Consider the following 20195-nt stretch of genomic DNA (forward strand, 5'->3'; position numbering starts at 1 on the left):
GATAGCTAGTGGGAAGCAGCCGCATGGCACAGGGAGGTCAGCTCGGTGCTTTGTGACCACCTAGAGGGGTGGGATAGGGAGGGTGGGAGGGAGATGCAAGAGGGAGGAGATATGGGGATATATGTATATGTACAGCTGATTCACTTTGTTATAAAGCAGAAACTAACACACCATTGTAAAGCAATTATACTCCAATAAAGATGTTAAATAATTTTAAAAAAACAGGAAGCTGTACTTTTACTCATTTTATTTTTCAAAATCCTCTCTCATTCAGATTGTCCTCTCAATTCCTCTGAAATTGTGACCTTTATTGTCCTGTTAACATATTCGCCTCACAGACAGCAAAGTGCTGACTATGGCCCTCCTCTGACTGTGGCGAGAGCAGTGATTCAAGGTTGCCCTGTGGATGAATGCTCTCAGAGTGGAGTTTCGTCAGTCATCTCGTCCGAATGGTTTGGGGTGTGAACTTATTCAGATTCCTGCTCCCCCATTCCCTCATGGGGGAGTAGGGGAAGGAGGGTGACTCTGATTCAATAAGTCCAGGCAGGTGCTTAGGAATTTATCTTTCTCCAAGTGTTCCTGGCAATTCTGCTATGTAATCACATTGGGGACTCATCGCTTCAGAGCATATAATTAGCTTTTCTTCCCATTTCAGACATGAGCTGGTTTTCTTAAAACTTGTGGACTCTCAGACTCTCTGGAAGCCTTGTTTTCCCTCCGAAGGGAAGTGACACGTTGAGATGTCTCCCCCGCTCGGCTGCACACGTTCCACCTCCGCGTCCCTGTTCACAGCCAAGGACGGGGCTCATCGCCCAGCTGGTGGGCAAGTTCTGTCAGCCCGACAGCTCTGCAGTCAACTCTGTAAAAGTCGTCATCAAAATGTGCAGAAATGACCGTTTGGAGTCGCTATCCTGTTTCTCTGCGACGTGACACTCGTCCAAAGGGATCATGTGTGGAGGAAACGTGCCCCTTTGACAGAGGTGTTATTTCAGTGGGTATCCTCTTTCAAAGCGTTCCCCCTTTATCTGCACTATCAAATTGTTCCTGGTTCCATAAAAGCAGGGCAGCTATTGTGATGGAAATGTATATACACTGCGTAAATGCTGAGCTTGTTTGTTGTTTGAAAGAAGCTGCTGGAAACTGACTAGATCAGGTGTGTCCTGGGCCTTCATCCAGGCGGCCAATTCAAAGGCTGGTCCTGAAGAGAATCCCTCCTCCCTCTTCCTTATTCAGGTTACAAAGGCCACCGAGGAGGAAGCCTGAGCCTAGAACCAGCTGAGCACAGAGCGAGTCTTCTCCTCACCCTCTCAGAGTCCTGAGCGGGTGGTGCTTGGTGGTGAGGGCCTGGGTTTGGGGGCAATAATCTCCCTCTTCATCACCTGGGAAAACTCACAGATCCCTTTTCAAGTACAGCAACACTTTTTTGGTATTTACTTTTCCCACCCCATAGGTGGACTTCTGCTACCATGTACCAGATTTCATAAGAGATTAAGAACTACTCCTGACACACTCCAGAGTGAATACCTAAGGTCTGGTCTGTGGGCAGCAACCCATGAGTCATTCTTGATTGAGAAAGTTTCTGAGTGGGCACCACAGGAGGAGAGAAAAGAGAGTACTTCTAAATTTGGCAAGGGCTTAAAGTCACAGTGGGAATAGAAGTGTAAATGCCTGAAGCACAAGTCTTACAAACATATTAAAGACAATCATAAACACAATCACAGCTTCAAGGGATTTTTAACTAATGTGTCCCTGTTGCCAAAGCTTAAAATTAGATGTATTGACCCAAGTATAAACCACACTGCCCAGTATCTTGCCCAGAGCAAGGTGGAGACATCCATTTTTCTCATAAAATATGAGTGGGGAAAAAAAATAAATGAGAGGACTAGAAATTGGGAGATGAGTTCACATCCCAATTCCATCATCAGATGTGTTTCTGCCCATGTACCTCAACCCCACATGTATTTCTGAATGAATGGTAACAGTGAACGAAGGCAGATCAGAAGGGAGTTTAGGGATAACTTCACCAAGTCCCACATTTGATAGATAAAGAAGCCAACCACTCCAGAAGTTAACTGTTATGACCAAGGGAACCCAGCAATATTTCACATAGCCTGGGCCAAATCCCATGCTTTCTGACTTCTAATCAGTGCTCTTTCCCATGGTGGCCTCAGTTTTATCACTCAGCACTTGAGGACATTAATGCTTATCCTACCTACCTCATAAAAGTCTTAGAAAAATCAACTGAGATAATATGTGGGTTGGATTGAATTATCTCTAAGGTAAAGTGGTATTTAAAGACCATATATTGGTTCTTTTCCTGTTTTCCTTATCATAATGAATGGCCCCACCACCCATTCTGTTACACAAGATAAAAACCTTGATACTTCCCTTTCTCATGCCCTCAAATCCAATCCATCACTATATTCTATTGAATTTCCTTTAAAGGCATCTTGAGTCTGTCTACATTTTACCATGTCTGATTCACCATCCTTGTCTAGCTACCACCATCTCTCACTTGGACCACTGCAGCAGCCTCTTAATTGGTCTTCCTTCATCTACTCTTACCCCCTTAAATGACTTTTCAACACAGAGGCCAGAGGGATCTTTAAAAATTCAATCATGGTCATGCCAATTCCTGCTTAAAACCCTTCAATGACTTCCATTGCTTTTTAAAGAAAATCCTTGACCCAGTTATATAGCATTGTAAAATAAAATAAAATAATAATAAATTTAACAAAAGTACAAAACTTATACTCTGAAAACTACACATTATTGAAAGAAATTAAAGAACTAAATAGATGGAAAGACATCACACGTTGAAGGACCTGAAAACTTAATATCATTAAAATGGCAATACTGCTCAAATCAATCTACAAATTCAAGGCAGTCTCTATCAAAATCCCAGCTGGCTTCTGTGCAGAAATTGACAAGCCAGTCTTAAAATTCATATGGAAATTCAAGGGACTCAGAATAGCCAAAACAATCTTGAAAAAGAAGAACAAAGTGGAAAGACTCATACTTTCTGATTTTGAAACTCACTACAAAGCTACAAAACAGTGTGGTTATGGCATAAAGATAGACATACTCATCAGTGGGACAGAATTGAGAGTCAAGAAATAACACCTTCACATTTACAGTCAATTATCTTTTGACAAGAGTGCCAAGATGATTCACTGGGAAAAGAATAGTCTTTTCAACAAATATTGCTGAGAAAACTGGATATTCGTATGCAAAAGAATGATGTTAAATCCCCTTCCTCATACCATACACAAAAAATTAACTCAAAATGGATCACAGACCTAAATTTAAAAGCTAAAACTATAAAACTCTTAGAAGGAAATATTGGAGAAGATCTCTGTGACCTTGGGTTAGGCAAAGCCTTCTTAGATATGATATCAAAAGCACCAGTAGCAAAAAGAAAAATTAGATAAATTGTACTACATCGAGATTTAAGACTTTTGTGCTTCAAGAGATATCATCATGAAAATTAAGAGAACTCCACTGAATGGGAGAAAATATTTGCAAATCATATATTTAATAATGGGCTTGTGTCTAGAATATATTAAAACCTCTTATAATTCACTAATAAAAATACAAATAACCCAATTTTAAAATGGGTTATGAGTAAGGATCAGTCCAGGCAAAGTACAAATAAGTCATCAAACTATGAGATTCCTGGAATAAAAATGCTCTAGGAATTCAGAGAAAGGAACAACACATGCAGGCTGGAGGAACAGAGTTTGAGCTCTGTCCTTTGGGGGATTATTAAAAACATGATCTCCAAGTTTTAGGACCTGTGTGTCCAGTAAAAATAACAACCAGTGAGTAAGGTTTGAAGAGAGAATGATCTGGAATTCTGGACACAGGCATCTGTTGGAGGAATAGTTCCTACGGAGGCCTTAGGGGCAGCACAGAGCAAGGAACACAGGGAGACTAGGAGACAGAGAGAGAAGGTTGCAGAAGCCAGATGGATTAGGGCTTTTAGGTCAATATACTGGCTTTTTTTTTTTTTTACTCTAAGTGAGATAGGGAGTCAGTAGATGATTCCAAACAGAGTGCAGTGCTCTGGCTTCAGTCGACGTCAAGGGCAGGAGCAAGGGTATCAGTTAGGAGATTATATACAATAACTCAGCTGAGAGATAATGATGACTTGGATCAGAGAATAATAGTGGAAGTGGTGAGAAGTGGTCAGATTTCAGAACAGTTTGGAGGTACATCCTAATGTATCAATAGATGCCCCAGAGGAGATGGCCAAAGTAGGCCGATTTTCAAGGATTGTGACCAGCATTTGAAAATGCCTCCAGGGCAGGATTTTTCAGAGTTTGGGCAGTGGGAGTTTGGGAAGGATTACCTCCTGTGACTCCATCCATAACCCCACAGCAATTCCCAGAAGACACCAGGAGAAATTATGTCAGACCATCTTCATTTCATCCCCAGGCTCTTCATTATGGTCCTTTCGGCTTTCTCTTTATCTGATCTGTCCAAGCTATGCACAGACAAGCACCCATCCTAAGGCTATTCCTTACCCTTTACATGGTCATCCTATCTAACATGGTAAAGAGATTAGTATACACAGTAATTTGCTTCATGATTTAAGATGCTGAACTACTCTTAGATTGAAGAGCAAACTGTTTAACTGTGGGAGAGCTATCAAAGGTCAGATCCAGAAAGCCCACTACCAGCTCAGCTGGGTTTTAAAAAACACCTATTGGGGCTTCCTTGGTGGCGCAGTTGTTGAGAGTCCACCTGCCGATGCAGGGGCCACGGGTTCGTGCCCCGGTCCGGGAAGATCCCACATGCCGCGGAGCGGCTGGGCCCGTGAGCCATGGCCGCTGAGCCTGAGCGTCCAGAGCCTGTGCTCCGCAACGGGAGAGGCCACAACAGTGAGAGGCCCACGTACTACAAAAAACAAACAAACAAAAAAAAACCACCTATTGTCTTATAATAAGTACCTTCGGAACTTTAAAATCACACTGCATTTTCACTTCTTATAGCTCATAAACCATGTCCCATGCATCAACCCAGATCCAAAGGTTGGCCTGATAAACTCAGATGCTAAGTTTTTTCCCAGAGAAAGAAACAAACATTTGCAGATTCGTGCCACACTCTTTTATGATACCTTATTAATCTTCCTTTTGAGAAGAAAGCTCAGATTCAGAGAGGTTAACTAACATGCCAAAGGTTACACAGCAAAGAAGTGGCAGAATCGGGAATAATAGAATCAGTAGCTCTGCTCCATCACACATCCCAGATCTGTACAGCATTCCTCTGCTCCTCAGAACCCATCAGCCCTTTAGCTCTCCTGGTGTAGTCAAAGGAGGTCCCTCTGGAGCAATCACATGTGGATTCAGGAAAAGCAAGTTCCTCCTAAACCCTTTGGGATATGAGACATGTGACCCCAAAGAATGAGTCATGACTTGCCTTTATTTTTTTGGTCCTTCTTGGATTTTAAATATCTGAGATGTTTTGGTCCACAACTTCAAACTTCCTAGAGCAGGGCATGTGGAGCTTGGCACAATTTCCAGCAGCAAAGACATGATCAACTACAGATTTCCATCTCCAACAAGCAAACTTGTGCTTAACAATAAGGCACAGTCTTGTTGGGGCAGGGTGGGGGGGAGGGGGTTCTGATTTCATCCCCATTTTACAGATGGGGAAAATGAGATTCAGAGCGGTTAATTCACCCCAGACTCACACAAGTAGTGATAATAGCAGGGCCTTTGCTTTGTGCAACAGCCCAGGGTTATTCCCATTGCTTCTATGAATAACAAATAGTGTGCTTATCTAGAGCTTACTGTGAAGGAGACTTATGTTAACTCAGCCCTCACAAAAACCCCATGAGCGGGGTGCTAGTCTTATCATCCCCATTTTACACATGAGGAGACTGAGGCATAGCGGTATTAAGTAGCTTGTTCAAGGTCACAGACCTGGTAGGAGGCAGCTTCAGGATTCACATCCAGACAGCCTGGGTCCACCGACCATATGCCATTAACCGCTCCGTCATGATCCTCTCTCTGCCTCTCCTGGCAGTGCCGGATTCGGACAAGATCATCTGAGTCTAAGTCCTGGGCTCCCTCATGTCTCTTTGGGCCAGTGCAAAGCCCCGGCTCCAGCCCAAGGGTATGAGCACACAAAGGGAGGAGAAAGTATGTTGGGTGAATGCAATCTGCAACAGGTGCACAGCTCTACAATGAGGCAGAACTGGTTCCCCAGCCCGATGACTCTGCAGGAAACTAATGTTATAGCAGGAAACTAATGTTATACAAATACAGACCCAGCTGAGTGATGCCTGGGAGACTCCTGCTCTCTCTCTGTCTCTTTGTCTCTCCTTCTCTCTCACACACTCACACTCGCCTGCTGCATATTAAAATTTCCTCCATCACCTACCTTTACAAGTGGCCCTGCCAGTGGAGGAAGAAAAAAGCAAAGGTCTGTAGATGTGGTTGGTTTGCAGCTGCCAAAGGGACAGGTTGGTTGGCAAGCACTGAATAGAGTGCACACACTGTGGGGTCCTGGCATTGGCCAAAGCCGGGCAACAGGGCCTTTTCTCCAGAGGGGTGTGAGGGTGAATGTGTGTGTGCGTGTGCGTGCGGGGGTCACAGCAGGGACTATGGCACCAGGGTAGTGAGTAACACATAAGGAAATGGATCCACACATATCAAAGGCAAGAAATATGTGCACAGTGATTAGGAAAACACAGTCATTCTGACGTGGGGACGGAGATTGCTGTTTTCTTTCATGTGGAGCAAAAAAACACTTAAACTTATATTGACTGTGTCTGAGAAAGCCCCAGCCACAGGGACACAGGTGAGTGTGACCAAAGCAGGAAGTGCTATACTTCTAGCTGCAGAGCTGCATCTACACCCTGATGATAATTGAAGGACCTCAGTTATTAGCTGGGACCCGCCCCCTCGGACTGCTGCCCCCTTTGTGTCCACACAAAGCCTGATGAATCCTATGGGGCAACTCACTTGGAAAGATCCCAAGGCTTCCTTAAAGAGCCAGGGAGACCTTCCATTCTGGACCATCTGTCCCGGCACAGAAATGCTGGGGCAGTGGGAAGTGGTCCTAGGAATGGCTACTGGTTAGGAAAAAAGAACAAAAGAAACACAGAGGGAAGAGGAAACGAGCATTAAAAAACACCTCCCAAAATGCAAACCTCGCACAGTGCTTCTGACCCAGGGGTCCCAGTCACACACTGTTTTTAGTGATTTGCATTACAACAGGAGGCAGGGTGGGAGTTCTAAGAATGGGGCGTTAGAATCACCCGTGAGGCGAGAACTGGTAAAGAATATACTTAGCTATAAGCGTTTTAGATCTCCTCCCAACCCCTCCCCACTCCAAACAGAAGAAATTCATGAATCTCGCACTGGGCTGCTGTTACCTGCCTGGGACTGTTCACAGAGTTAATGGAGTTTTAAGGGGGCAGAATGAGATAATACTGGAGTATAATGAGAAGCTGAGATTCCCATTCGACAGGACAGAAAGGGACCGAAGGAGAAATGGACAGCTCTGCTAAGGAGCTAAGGAGCGGGGAGGGGGAGGAAGGAGGGTGGGAATCACACTCTGGAAGCTGAGTTTAGGAGTCTGCGTATAGTGAGTGGAAGGGAGGAAGGGCAGGACTTTGGAAGCAGGAAGGGGAGGTGGGACTTGAGGAGAGTGGAGTGGGGAGGGAGACCCAGAGAGAAATTATGCACCAGAAATCTGGTGATGAATTGAATATCCTTCTCATAGTTTTTTGTTTGTTTGATTTGTTTCATTGTATAAAACCTCAGTAAACAATTAAATCCTTTTTCTTTTTTAAAAAATTTATTTCATTTATCTTTGGCTGCATTGGGTCTTCATTACTGCAAGCGGGCTTTCTCTAGTTGCGGCGAGCGGGGGCTACTCTTCCTTGCGGTGTGCGGGCTTCTCATTGCGGTGGCTTCTCTTGTTGTGGAGCATGGGCTCTACGCGCGCGGGCTTCAGTAGTTGTGGCACGTGGGCTCAGTAGTTGTGGCTCGCGGGCTTAGTTGCTCCGCGGCATGTGGGATCTTCCCGGACCAGGGCTCAAACCCGTGTCTCCTGCTTTGGCAGGAGATTCTTACCACTGCGCCACCAGGGAAGTACTTAAATCATTTTTCAATTAATTTGCAGATTGGGTGGATGCCTTCAAATGAGGGGGTGAGTTCAGATGAGTGACAAGGCAATTTTACTAAGGTTTCATTCCATTTCAAACTCCATGGGCTTCCTTGGGGTGTCCGGATAGAGAGGGAGCAGGGTAAGGCTAGCAGACAGAGTCTGGGTCCTCCTCTATCTCAGCCAGAATCACCACACTCCATTTTTTAAAAATCAACTTCATCAATAACAATGATTTAGTCTGTGTCCCTCACCCTATCGAGAGATAAACTGAGCCCTGGAGGTTGTGATTCACCCAAGCTCGAGCTGCTTAGTTCTCAAGCCAGCACCAGCCCTAGGTACACGTTTCTGCCTCTGGACACACAAATATTTCCAATCCATCCTGTGCTCTGCTCCCTATCTGGGAGTGGGCAGATTAGGCTTTCACTGGGAATGTGAGGGAAAAAAAATTGAAACCTAGAGTAAAACTATTCCACAACTACTACATCTAATATATACAAATGCCACCCTACAAAATGGAACACCCGCTACTAGAAAGAAAAAGTGCACCAAAATCCAGCACACTTAATTTTACTCCCAGAGCAATAAAATTTGAGCCTATATATTTGTTTACTTAATTCTAAACTCAACCATGATCTTCTTCAGACAATACCCTACTCAGTCCAGTGACAACCTGGAAGTAAATGGCATCTTTCCTTGACTCCCTGGCTGAGAGCTCAGCTTTACAACCAGCCCCAGCCGCTCCTTAAAGACACCTGCTCTTTCCTTCCTAACGTCTCAGATCCAGCAGCTGCTATCAACCAAATGCCATGGAAGCTCCTTTCCTTATTTAATAAAAACAGAGAGTTATGGCTCTGAGAGGTGACCTGACCAGCCCCAGGCTTATTAATCTCTGACTCCTATTTCTCACCTGTTTTCTTCTTTTTATGGAAAGGTATGTGCTGAGGCGTCTCTGCTCCACAGCTGTTTCTAATTATCTTCAAAGACTGACTCAGAGTCAATGATTCAGCATGGCTCAGGAATCTGATTTTGTAAAAAGGTGAGCCTGTTTGGAAACACCACCAGCCTATGCTAAACAAAATTGCAGCATTTAACGTTAATTAAAAGTTAAGGAGAAGCAACAATGAAACAGCTTTCTTCACACTAAAAATATCAAAAATATGCAGGCAACTCAAACCAAATCTGAAATGTATTAATTTAATTTCAACCAACATCAATCAGTAGGTTGAAAGAATTATGTCCAATTTAAAAATGCCTATTTGACCAATCCAAAAAGATCAGGTTTGACTCTCATCTTTGGCCACCTTGTACCTTACTTCCCCTCCTAGCACCATGGCTGGGGGTAGCCTTTTTCTCTTTACATTCTTCGTGGGCCAATCTAACCCCCTACCCCACGTCCTGTGCCGGGGACTGGAGGTTCCCATGTGATTCTGACTCACCTGCACTAAGGTCGCAATCCAGGAGGGAAATAGAGCCATGGCACCTAAACAGAAGAGAAATACAATCACGGCATATTGAAGTGTGCTGAACTGTGACAGCAAAGATGAGGAAGTAATTTATTCTCCTTAGAGGCATTGTGAAGATTCTCTGCCTTCCTTAGAGGACTGGGTTTTCTATGAGTGGTAGGATTCTCTGGGGACTTGGGGCAGAAGGAACAACATGTATAAAGACATAAGCTTTTGAGAACACAGGAGCCAGCTCAGAGCAGGCTGAGATTCTCTTCTGCTGCAGGAACACTGGGCAGGTGTTGGGTAATCAAGGGAGGTGAAAATGGAAAGGAAGATGAAAATAGTATTTGCCACATTTAGAAGATATGACTTTTTTCTGTATGGATCGTTTTTAAATATATGCATTTATCCTTTCTTTCCAAATTACAAAGGTAATACATACTCAGTGTAAAACTTGAAGAATTTTTAAATGGTGGAAAGAATCACCCATAGTTCTATATCTCCAATGAGGACAGCTGTTAACATTTTCACTCAGTATTTCAGATACACACACAGTCAAGGGACCAGATGTACAGATGGCCTTGTAACTCGTTCTTTTCATTTAACCATATACTGTAAACATTTTTCACTTTCCATTATGGGGTATTAGACCATTTGTAATTTCGCCTTGTTTTAATGAAGCTATGAGGAGCATGCAGGTACAATTCTGTTTGTTTAGCTGCTCATTTATTGCCATAATTTAAAATCACAATTTATGACTCAAAGTGAATACACATTTTAAGGCCTTATGTATTTATTGCAAAATAGCTCTTGAGAAAGGCTGCACCAATAAGCTCATGTGAGGAATTAAATGAGGAAATTTCCTCTTCTTCTTGCATTATGGGTTCTTGCAATTTTTATAATTTTTGTCAATTTGTTGGCCCAAACGAATATATCATCAACATTTAACTTGCTTTTGATTACTACAAGGGTACATTTTTTTTTTTTAATGTTCATTGACCTTTTGATTTTTCTTCTTTTGTGAAATGCCTATTCCTATTCTTGGACTATTTTTCTATTAGGAGATGTCTTTTTCTGATTTATAAAAGCTTCTCATACGTTAATGATAGAAACTTTGTTGCAAATGCTTTTTCCAATTTGTCAATTCTTCGTAATTTTGTGTGTGGTCATTTTAGACCTAAACAAGCTTTTACATTTCTACATAAGCAGAACCATTAACCTTTTCTTTTATGCTTAAAAGGGCCATTCCCCTTCTGAGATCAGATGACTATTTGCCTTCATATTCTTCTATTTAAGAATTTAACACATTATCAATTTACTTGATGTATAAGGTGAGATGAGAATCTAATTTACCGCTGTAGTAGGCTGACTAATGGCCACCCAAAGAGATGAGGTCCTAATCCCTGGAACATGTGCTCCCGTGTAAGTAAAAAGGATCTTGATGATTGAGATTAATTTAAGGATTTTGACATGGGGAGATTATTCTAGATTAACTGGATGGTCCCTAAATCCAATCACAAGTGTCCTTATGAGAGAGAGACAGAGGGAGATTTGACACACAGAGACCAGGAGAAGGTGATGGCAGACGAAGGCAGGGTGTGGGGTGATGCAGCCACAAGACAAGGAACGCCAACAGCCACCAGAAACTTGGAGAGGCAGGGAACAGATTCTCCCCTAACGCCTCCAGAGGGAGGGAGGCCCTGACAACACCTTGCTTTCGACTCAATAAAACTGATGTCCAACTTCTGGCTTTCAAATCTGAGAGAAAAAATTTCTGTTGTTCTAAGCCACCAACTTTGTGGTAATTAATTATAGCAGCCCTAGGAAACTAACACAACACCCCACCAAATAGTTTTCCTAAAACAATATCATTTTCTCACTTGTCTGAAATGTCATCTCTATCACATATAAAATATTTTTATCTATGTATATGTTTGGATTTTATTCTTTTTATTCATTAGTCTACTCTTATGTTGGTAAACACTTTTAAATATCACGTCTTTTAAATTTCATATCAGGCAATACAAGTATCCCTTTACTAACAAATTAGTCTTTCAGGTAATAGAATTAAGAATAACTTTTCAAGTTCCTTAAAAAATTTCATTTAAGATTAAATGCATTAAATCCACAGATTAATTTGGAAATTGCCTTTTTAAAGTATTACTTGTTCCCATCCCCATTCTCTTGTTATAAAAATCTTGTTTTATATCCTACAATAACTCCCCAAATTTCCTTCCTATAGTTCTTGTACATTTCTTAAGTTTCTACTTAGTTTTTCTGTCCTTCCTCTCTCCATCCCTCCCTTCCCATCCTCCTTCCCTTCACGCTCCATCTCCATCCCTTCCTGGCTTCCTCCTTCCTTTTTCCTTTTTTTTCCCCTTTCTTCTGTTGCTGCTTATATAATGTTCTTAAACAGAAAAGTGACGTATGATTTCTTCTTTGGCAGTTAATTTAAATGTCTAACTTTGTTTTGTTATTCTCTTTGGCTAATACTGTGACTCGTCCTTAGGTTCTAACAGATGCCTTGTGGGTGGCAAGAGGCGGTGTAAGTGATGATGTCTGTGTTATGCTGGGGCAGTGGGGCGTGCAGTGTGCAGGCCCCAGCAGCGCCTGTTCAGTTTCAGTTAGCTCCCCACAATCAAGGGATCATTCTTCACATATTTGAAAATTGGGTACGACAGGGCCTTATGACTTCTTAAAAAAAGGAAAATATGCCTCCAAGGGCCATAGTTAGAAGCTCTCCTATAAAGACCTTAAATTCTCATTGATTGTTGTCAGCCCTTTGTTTTAGATATGCATCCACAGAGTTCTGAACCTCAATCTAGCCCCAATCACGTTTGTATCTGCATAACGCTTTGGCTTCCCAAAACCCTGGGTGTGAGGGTGAGGAAGGCTTTCGAAGGAGAAGAGTTAGCCTACTATTCAGGTCTGAGAAATAGCCCTCCCATCACATCTTCCAGACCAAGACAGTTGTAAGATAGAGTTTCGTGAAGACTTGCTCTGCAAAAAGAGAGAGAAGGGGAAGATATGATTCCATTTTTACCAGGGGGAGAAATGAGAAGGAAAAAATAAACAATCTCCACTTCATTTTCAGCACCTAACAGAATAGAAAATGCCGGGCAGACAAGCTGAGGCAGTGGTTTCCAGCCTTGGGAATAAAACGAAGCAGATGTTTTAACGGCACCTTATTTGAAGCACCACATTAATAATCACTAAAGATTAATTAATGATGGTGATAATGACTGGAGTATTATTTTTATTAAAGTACAAGAGCAATCTGTAAAAAAAAAAAAAAGATATCACCTTCTTAGCTAGGCAGACATCTTATATCCTTTAACTCACCAACGCTCTGCCAAGGAGAAGGGAGCAACTCTGCCAGAATTTACACTGAAAAAAAAAGTCCTCGGTCAAGTTTATATAAAACCCAGGAAAAGTGATACGCAATAAATTAAATATACTGAAATAAGCAAAGCATGAATATTTAACCACTCGACTGCTTTCATTTAAAAGGGAGCCGTGAGACCAAAGCTCGCTCATACGGGATGGAAAGTTTAAGGCCTGGATGGCAGTACCAGAAGCTGTCCTGCACCTTTCTTTATTTGGGAGACTGGCAAACAAAACATGGCACCAATGTGGAATCAAGCTGCGGGCCAAGCCAAACGTTTGCCAAGGGCTGACCGTGTCCCAGAATCTACATGGCTAGGGAACTTGGACACAGAGCATCCTGCACATCTAGCTGCTTGTACCATTCATCAGCATCACGTAAGAAGCCTGCAGGCACCAAGTGACCAGCCAGAATCATTTTGTTGGGGTCCTGGGATGGGGCCAGCTCCCCCTTACGGAGACCAGTTCCCCTGGGTCAAACCCCAAAGCAGGGGTAAGTGAACATACGTGGAAGCACTAACCAGCCAGTGGGCTGGATGCGTGAGGAAGAGCCTTGGGGTCAGAGATAGCATTTGAGGAAGGGCTCAGAAAGGCAAAATGAGATCCCACTGTCACACAGAGGGACATCTGTTCCAGCCTCAGCAAAAGGAGGCTCTGTATCAGCAGGAGGGTTATCCTCCCTCTTTGGCCCCAGTTTCCATCTCCGTTTGAAAGACTGCCCTTTGATATTTATATAAAATTGATTCTACACCACCCCATTCTGTTCCCTGAGAAGTCCCAACATTGCTCCCCAATATTTCTGTGCACAAAGCTAGCACACAATTCTCTGCCCTCGTGGGTTTTACTATCTGGGAAGGAGAATGGATATAAGACACATAGCAGGGCAAAACCAAAGAGGGCAGATGGACTGACTGGGTTGTGTTCTGAAGGAATACTCCACAGAGCTGCAGAGGGATGGCAAGAAGCAAAGATGAGTGGGAGGCAGCATTGCAGACCATGGGGAGGGAGGCCGTTGCCTTACAGTCTGGCAAAAAAGTTTAGGACCTAACATTATAGGATATTTTCTACCTACCTGGCCCTGTACTGAGAACTTCACATGCATGCTTTTATTTAATCAACACACAGTTCTATGAGATGTGTTATTATCATCACCCCATCTTATGCATGAGAAAACAGAGAGGCAGGGAGCCTGCAAAAAGGAAACACATCACCCAAGTGCCAGCCTGCACCAAAGCCCAGGCTCTCCGTATTCAGGCTGTGCTGCTTTCTGATGCAGGGGCGCAGGGGTGGCGGTGCAGATGTCAGCCCAGCATTTGCAAATGTTCTGTGGTCCGTGTCTACGTGGTGTGCAGGACTGCAGGGCCAACATTCTTTCGGGCTGTGCTAGGGCTGACATATATCTACCATAGACGTGCTTAAAATGCCAAAAGGTAATTGATTCTTGAAAACTAATATTATAGTCTGGCAGGTGGTGCCAGAAGACATAAACTAAAGCAACAGATTAAAGTACCTAACGGCATCAGCAAGAACAGACTTCTCTCTTAGGATTAGCAGGACACAATAAAAATGCTTCGTGGTTCTATAGCCCTTTCCGCCCAATAGCTCGTTTCCCCAAACACTTATAACCCCCATATGTCTTCATTCTTTTGAACTGCCCCAGTGTTTCTTAGTAGCTTGTCATGTAATAGAAACATCTAGAAAATTGTTGTTTCCCCCCTCAATACTATCATTAGAGTCTTTCTTCTGTATTCACTTCATATTCAAGGAGAATGAAGCATAGAGAAATTGAGCGTGTCCTGAATGTGCACTAAGGGGACAGAAACAGGTGAGGATTCTGAGGATCAAACCTGTCTCTTCTTTGAGAGTCAAGTCATCCCTTTGTGATCAAGAGGCAGAAGAATTCCAGGTTTCCTAGGAAGAGATTATTTACACAAACAGATTCTTATCAGCGCAACTAAAATGCTTTTCACACAATAATGAAAACTCTCAGGGGACATCCATGCAGGCAGCATTTTTTCCTGGTGAGCTCTGTAAATGCAAAGGCAGGGAGATAAATGAGAGAGAAGAAAAGCTTTCTTAAAGCGTTACTCACTGCTGGAAAAAGTACTGATTTTGTTGGAGCTTTATAAAAACAGCTCAGGTCAAATGTAATGTGAAATTTGACTTGAGTCCTTGCACCTGTCACCCCTCGGAGAGAAGATTTTCACTCCTAAGGCTTCCGTGTAAGCAGTTCCTCTTGGCTGGGTCTTCAGAACCATGGCCAGCCTTTCAATTCCAGGGTTGAGTCTTGTTGTTTGAACTCCCTCTGCCTCACATTATCTTCCTCCCGATCTGTCAGTGGTATGCCTTTCTGGGTAGAACTACAAGGTCCTGGGTTAAAATGTGACCAGCCACACTGTGGGCATTTCTCACGCTAGTCAGTGTAAGCCAGGCCTGCCTCTTCTGTTACTATATGGTTTCCTGACTTGTAGTTAGGCCCATTCAACTAAGATAATAGGCAGTTATTACACTGTGTTCAGATACTAACTCCATTGGTGTGTGTGTTTAACCATATCTGGATTGTGTTTATGAAAGGTGAGGGAATCTTGCCTTTTTTTTTTCCCTTTGGAAAATAATTTAGTGGTGAAGGAGGATTTTACTTTATATAATTATATTCATATTATACAATATATATAATTACATACATTATATATTTGTTATTTATACTATTTATTTATAATTACCATATCACTAGAGTTTTTACAATTAGAATATATCCATGTACTCTTGTGTCATTCAAAATACATTTTTTGAAGCTTGAATGTCACATTTACCTTCAGAATTTTAAAAAAATAGTATGAATATGCTCATTTTAAAGAAACCTTAGGATACACCGATAAAAAGACTCAATTACAGACCATCCGTAATCATATCTTTTTGAGGTAACATCTGATAATTACTTGGACGTATAGCCTTTCATTTTTTTTTTTCTCCTGGACTATATACATACATGGAAATGCGGTAGTCCCCCTTTTATCCAGGGTTTTGCTTTCCGTGGTCTCAGTTACCTTCAGTCAACTGGGGTCTGAAAATATTAAATGGAAAATTTAAGAAATAAACTATAAGTGTTCAATTGTGTGCCATTCTTAGTAGGGTGATAAAATCTCATGTGGCCCCAACCCTGTCCCTCCTGGGGATGGGAATCATCCCTTTGTCCAGCGTACCCTGCCCCCTTGGTCACTTGGCAGCCTCCTGGGTTATCAGATCAACTGTCATGGTTTTGCAGTGCTTGTGTTCAAATCACCCTTATTTTACTGAATAATGACCCCAACGCGCAAGAGTAGTGCCGCTGGTAATTCAAATATGCCAAAGAGAAACCCTAAAGTGCTTCCTTTAAGTGAAAACGTGAAAGTTCCCAACTTGATAAGGAAAGAAAAACAATTGTATGCTGAGGTTGCTAAGATCTATGGTAAAAGCCAATCTTCTGTCTATGAAATTGTGAAGAAAGAGAAAGAAAATTGGGCTAGTTTTGTTGGTGCACCTCAAACTGCAAAAGTTACGGACACAGTGCATGATAAGTACTTAGTTAAGATAGAAAAGGTGTTAAATTTGTGCAATAACGTATTTTGAGAGAGAGAGAGACCACATTCACATAACTTTTATTACAGTATATTGTTATAATGGTTCTATTTTATTATTATTTATTGCTTTTAACCTCTTACTGTGCCTAATTTATAAGTTAAACTTTGTCACAGGTATGTATATATAGGAAGAAACATTGTACACATGGGGTTCAGTACTATCTGTGATTTCAGGCATCCATTGTGATCTTGGAACGCATCCCCCATGAATAAGGGGAGATTACTATATTTTCCTGGAGCCATGTACAAACGCACACATATAAAATTATATTTCATTTACTCTTTTGAACTGCCTTATGCCTTTTCGCTTAAAAATATATTATGAACCTCTTTCTACTTAGGGATGTATATATATACAATAATTTTTAAGGTAGCAGAGTATTCTATTTTAACCACCACTGTCAATTATAAGTTTTTCTAATATGAGCAATACTGGAGATAAATGCCCATGCATTTTCATAGGAAAAATTCCCAGATAAGGAATTGCTGGACCAAAAACTCATGTCTTTTCAAAGGCTTCCCACACCTATTGCCAAACTGCCTTCCAGCACTGTGACAGCACATTTCCCTACGCTCTGGCCAATGTGATATTATAATTCTTTTTAGTCTTTACCAATTCAATAGGCAAAACTAAAATAATGTCTCGTTGTTTTTATTTGATAGGCAAATACAGAATGGTAAATCTTTTTTATTGAAGAAATTATTAGAGAAACTAAACATTTTTCATTTATTTTGATACCTTGTTTTTCTTCTTTGGGGATTAGTTATTTATTCCCCCCCCCTTTTTTTTTCCTATTTATCCTTTCTAATTTAGTCGTAAAAGTTCTTCATGTGTTAGGAATACCAATTATTTGTCTCTCATAATGTTGCAAAAGTTTCTCAGTTTTCGTTTTTCCCGATTTAGCTTATAGTATTTTTGATGTGCTGAAGTTTTAATTTTGCCTTAGTCAAACCTGTTAGTCTTTCTCTTTATGGTGTCTACCATCGGTGACCTTTGCTGCATATTGATTGAGATTGCTTATTTTATGGTATATCTCATAGATGGAATGTGGGCTAGTAAAACATACCTTAAGTCAGCTCAGATGCCAAGCTGAGCTCTAGCTATGCCAAATATGCTTTGGCAGAATAAGGCATGAAATTTTTTCTAGAATCAGAATAAAGAACCTGAGCGTTAAGAGCCCCAGGAATATTCAAATGTATCCAGAGATGGCATAGTTTGACACTGAAGAAAAGCTTTGCAATGTATCTCCAAAATGTTACTGAAACATCATCACTGTGGCAGATCATATTTTCTTCCTAACATGTGACTTTGACCCACCTTCCGTGGGGAAGTAGAGTCTGTGTTCCTTCCCCTTGAATCTGGCATTCCAGGGGAAGTAACGCTCTGTGTGACTTTGGAGGCAAGGTTATCAAAAAGCAACATCGTTTCCTCCTGGTTCTCTTGGGACACTTGCCTTTGAATCCCTGGTCATCCAGGTGAGAATCTGATGGCTCTGAAGCCACCCTGGGAGACAAAGCTCAAACCAGCCCAGGTGGAGAGACCACAGGGAGAGACCCCAAGTAAAACTCCATGAAGGAGAGATACACAGCCAGCCTCCAGCTGCTTTAGCAGCTCTCTCCCCACCCCAAGCTGTTCCAGCCCCAGCTCCTTTCAAATCTGAGAGTCTAACAGATAATGAAAAATGTAACTACCAGTACTCCTCCCCCAGCTTCTTCCCTTCCCACTTGAGGGCACACCAGCCTTACTTCCAACTGCTAGCACCTGCATCTTCCAACTAAGGGACTGTCTCTGACCCCCAAAGCCCACTCTACATGCCCATTCAGTGGACCAGAAGTGCCAGGAATTCATTCCATCCCTCTCTCTGAGATTAGCCCTCAACCAATGGCTAATGCACTTGGTGTATCAGTACCCAAGCTCCCTTACCCTCAGGTTGGATAACTGCAGTGCATATTCTAAAATAGCCCACAGATTCCCCAGAAGGGTCACATTCTGGTTACCCGCCATGATAACTTACTTCATAAAGACTCCTTTATTTCCCATCTTTCTTTTTCTGTCTCACTTCCCTACTCCCCTGACATTTTGGGGTTTTGTTTTATCTAGGATTACCTCCCAAGTAAATTACCTGCACTCACATCTTTGTCTCAGAGTCTGCTTCTGAAGGGATCCAAACTCATTTTTTAAGTGACAGGAAATTGTCATACGCATGACAGGGAAAATATCTGATATTGAGATAACGCAGATGGGAACCTGACCTAGCCCTGGGGGTCAGAGATGATGCAGGGATTGAGTGTAGGTCTGAAGAGCAAGTAGGAATAGGAGTGGGAGGGACAGACTCAGCTTGGAGGGAATTCTAGTCAGAGGGATCAGCATGGCAAAGACCTGGAGGCAAGAGCAAGTCTGATGTATTAAAAAAAATGGAAGAGATTCAGTGAGGCTGAGACATGGACCAGGAATGGTACAGAGATGAGGGATGAAGCTGGAGAAGTAAGAAATGAATAGATCATGAAGGACCTTGTTTACTAGGCTGAGAAGTATGGGGAAGTGTTCCTATTTTCGGCAGGAATTTTTAACATTAACATTCCCAAGCTTTGCTAGGATTTAGATATAAAATGTGGGACTTGGATAGTCTAAGCATTTTCCTATATATTTTTCTCAAAAACTAATTCTATCCATCTTGCTCTGCTCTTCCTTGTGGCAGTTTTTCTCATTCTACCAGAAGCCGTGCCCTTGTCCTTAAGCTCTGGTTTAAAGCTAAGCTTCTCGGTGTGGGGAACATGTCCTGTCATCCTTTGTATACCCAGAGTACCTAGCACAAAGCCCGGGTCATGGTAAATGCTTAGGCATCTTGGTGTCTTCACTTGCCCATCCCTTTCCCGCCTCCCTCTATCTCTTTCTCTCTCTGTCCCCTCCTCCTCCAATTAAAAACTTTTCCGCAGTCAACCCACATGTGTGTGAATCATCAGTAGCATCTCCCAAAGGGGAAACCCCCTCTGCCAAGCAGCTGGTCCAGCCTCATTCCATGAACATCGCTGAGTGGGAGCTTTCCTATTACACAACCGTGATGCAGCCCAGTGTGTGCTGAGCATTCCTCTCCCATCTCAGCAAACTCAGCTTTTCCACCATCTTCCATCTTGTCTTCCTTTTCCTTGAGGGTCTGATTCTTTGCTTTCAAGTCCTACTTACTGTCAAGTGGGTATGTCTTGGCCTTCAGAGGGAAAATAAGTACTTATCCAATCGTGAGACACAGAGAAACACTTAAAGAAAAAGATTAGTTCAAAATATAGAGGAATTTTAGGGTTTAGAGTTTGAATAATAGAACTCCTTTAGACCTCGTTGAACAAATGTTTCCAGTAAAAGACCAGATACTAAATACCTTGAGCTTTGCAGGCCATAAGGTCTATTTTGCAGCTACTCACCTCTGCCTTTGTAGTGGGAAAGCAGTTACGGACAACACCTACATAAATGGCCGTGGCTGTGTACCAATACAACTTGACTTACAGCGAGAGGTAGTAGGCTAACGGGACCCACAGACTGTAGTGGGTCAACACCCTATCTAGACCAATTCTCTCCTACAAATGAGGACAATGGGCCCCAGAAGCGATGCGTTCCTGTTCACCCTGATAA

Source organism: Delphinapterus leucas, chromosome 3 (genome assembly GCF_059928025.1).
Source record: "Delphinapterus leucas isolate spDelLeu-1000000601 "Yukka" chromosome 3, BTC_Dleu_Yukka2, whole genome shotgun sequence".
NCBI lineage: Eukaryota > Metazoa > Chordata > Mammalia > Artiodactyla > Monodontidae > Delphinapterus > Delphinapterus leucas.